General features: G+C 41.7%; 1 long non-coding RNA gene across 1 annotated transcript in view; it reads left to right on the top strand.

Annotated features, from left to right (window-relative positions):
• LOC106878929 (uncharacterized) overlaps window positions 1–3,406 on the top strand; it is a 6,999-nt gene that overhangs the window by 2,074 nt on the left and 1,519 nt on the right. The window lies entirely within an intron of this gene.

Raw genomic sequence — 3,406 nt, 5'->3', positions numbered from 1 at the left:
GCTGGAGCACCACATTTAGTCGAGCAAATGAACCCCAGGACTTATTCTTTGGATGCCTAGTACTTATTCTATTGGTCTCTTTTGCTGAACCGCTAGGTTATGGGGATGTAAACACACCAGCATTGGTTGTCAACCGATGTTGGGGGGACAAACACAGACACACAAACATATACACATACATACATACACACACACACACATATATATATATATATGATGAAACACAGGTGTATTAAGGAGCAACAGGATAGCCATGATGCCATTAGAGAGAGAGAGAGAGAGAGAGCTGCCAGAGCAGTGTTGGGCTGCAGGAGTGTGTGGGAGGTGGGGAGAAAAGGAAAGTGCAGGAAGAAGAGATGTTGTTTGGTTCACTGGGCTAGGGTGTGTGATTTAATGTGGTTGGAATATACAATGCTTCCAGAATTCAGTTTTGCTGGGGTGGGCAGCTCTTTTCAAGAACCTCATATCGCCAGACACCTCAGTCCATTGTCATCTCCTCTTTGAGGCCCAACATCTTGAGATCAGCCTTCACTACTTCATCCAATGTTTTCCCAGATCTCCCTCTTCCACAGGTGCCATCCAATGTAAGCAATTGACACTTCTTTATACAGCTGTCTTTGTTCATATGCATCACATATCCAAACCAACGTAGTCTTCTCTCTTGCACGCTACATCTGACTCCTCTTATGCCCAACTTTTCTTTCAGCACATTTGCACTTTGTCATACATACGCACTGATGTTGCACATCCATCACATCATACTAGCTTCATTTCCCTTCAGTCTACACATGTCATCTGCAATCGGGGTCCATATCTCACTACCATGGAGCATAAATGTTCATACACAAGCACTCTGTCTTTCACTCTGAGAGAGAGTTCTTTTGTTGCCAATAAAGGTAACAGATCTCTAAACTTCTTCCACCCAATTCTTATTCTAGCAACAAAACTTTCAGAACGTCCTCTGGTGCTGCTAATTTAGTCATCTAGGGAGCAGAAACTATTCACAACCTCAAAGAAACTTCCTCAGCATTTTAGAGAGTCTAATTTTCATTTTCCTAAGTGCCTAATGTTTCTGTGCATCTGCCACAAACAAAGATGACTTTCTCTGTAATCTATCTGTGATTCCATTGCATCTCTTCTGTGTGTGAAGCTTACACTAGGTGCAGTGAACGGAATTTCTTCCAACACCTTTCCTACATACTGAACAGGGCAATTTACCTGACAGAAAAAGAGTCTTAGCCACTTTCTTGCTAACAACAATTTTGCTCTTTTCTATATTAAGGCCCTTTGATTCCAGGTTTTGCTTCCATACCTGGAATTTATTCTCCAATTATGCTACAGATTCTGCTATAAGAGTGAGGTCATGAGCATATAGTAGTTCCCAGAGGCAGCCAGGTTTAAATTCCTTTATTATGGCTTGGAAGACTGATGAATAAAAGGGGGCTGAGATCTGAGCCAAACTCATGGCTGACTCTCACCCCACTGACAGCTCTGTGTACATAGCTTGTACATTTCTAACAAACCACTTGTCTACTCCTAACTTCATTAAGAACCACCAGATAACAGAGCAAGGGATTCTGTCAAAAGCTTCCTCTAGACCCATGAAAGCCAAGTACAATAGTTTACTTTTGACTAGATACTTTTCTTGCAGCTGTCTCACTAGGAAGATAGCATCTGTGCTACTCTTCCCAGGTACAAAACCAAACTGCATCTCATCTAGTTTAATTCTTTTCCTAATCTCGTCGTCGTCGTTTAACGTCCGCTTTCCATGCTAGCATGGGTTGGACGATTTGACTGAGGACTGGTGAAACCAGATGGCTACACCAGGCTCCAATCTGATTTGGCAGAGTTTCTACAGCTGGATGCCCTTCCTAACGCCAACCACTCAGAGAGTGTAGTGGGTGCTTTTACGTGTCACTCGCACGAAGGCCAGTCAGGCGGTACTGGCAACGGCCAAGCTCATCCCGCACGAAAAACCTCATGTGTCACCCGCACAAGAGCCAGCCCAGGGGCACTGGCAACGATCTCGCTCGAAAGATTTCATGTGTCGCCAGTCCATGAACTATAACTTTCATGATAAGGTCCAGTAGTTTGATACCTCTGTAGTTGTTACTCTATAAGATTACACTTTTATCATTGTAGCAACTAACTAAAATACTACTACACCAGCCATTGCTGTAGTAATATTATTATCTATTCCTAGATAACCTAATTAACTATACACACAAGCACGCGCACACACAAACACACACACATACATACGCACACACACATAAATGAATCATCCAAAAGTCCATTAATCAGAGAAAAGATGCACTTATATATCTGTCAATAGAATGGGTATATTATCTGAAATGTTTTGCACTAGGAATACAACGGAGTGTTAAGTGACAATCTCTTTATATAACTTTACGCTCATCAGAGTTAGTTGATATGGAAGGGAACATGGTGACTGCTCTCTATTGCTGGAGGTGAATTGACAAGCCATATATATATACAGATATTACGACAAAAATTAAAATTTTGGACATAGAGTTACCAAAGGTTTCGTATCCACAAAGCCAAAGCCTTTTGGACAGCTTGTCAGGCTCTATACAAGGATAAAAAATTTAAACTTTCTACATCGCAGATGTGAGTAAACACTCAGAAATTGGGATTTAAGTCTTAACATATAAAGAGGATAAAACAACCCTTATAGACCCGAAAAAGCCTAACTGGCAAATGGGGAGATCCAATTTTCCAGAAGGTAGCACTTGAAATTGCTAATATTGCTGTTGGATGGTACATTGCTGGTAATGCAGATAGCAGGTCTAGGTGTCACCATAGTTTCATAGATGACTCCTTCAGCCTCGTATTGGCCTCCTGTTGGACATTGTCAACTTTTATCCATCGATTTCAAAAGAGTTATTGATAAAGGAACTTTCCTTTGGTAAGGGTTTCACAGATATTAGTGATAGTGATGTTAGAGTAATCGTGCATATCAGGAAGATGGTGCTGTTCGGCAAAGATTCGACATGGGTCAAGCAATCTGACCCCAAGGGCTCCTTTGATGTAATTATGGGAGCATATGACACCACTGATGTCTGTGATCTTATCAGACTGTACATCCTGGTCCTCTTCAGTCTCTACAGAGATGACACCCTAGCCATCTCTAGAGGAGTCAATGGGTACACACTAAATAGACTTAGAAAGGACCTAATTAGCGTCTTAGGCTCAATGGGACTCAAGATCACCATTGAGACTAATCTCACCACAGTAGATTTCTTAGATGTTACTTTAGATCTGGGATACATATGGTACATACGGACCCTATCACAAGCCAAATGAAAAACTGTCTTATATTAGCACAGTCTCCTGCAACCCTCCTCTAGTTTTCAAGGACCTAGTGAAAGGTGTAAGCAAGAGG

This window comes from Octopus bimaculoides, chromosome 1 (assembly GCF_001194135.2).
Source record: "Octopus bimaculoides isolate UCB-OBI-ISO-001 chromosome 1, ASM119413v2, whole genome shotgun sequence".
In the NCBI taxonomy this organism is placed as follows: domain Eukaryota; kingdom Metazoa; phylum Mollusca; class Cephalopoda; order Octopoda; family Octopodidae; genus Octopus; species Octopus bimaculoides.
Note: the sequence above shows the minus strand (reverse complement) of the source record. Positions and strands in the feature narration are given on the sequence as shown.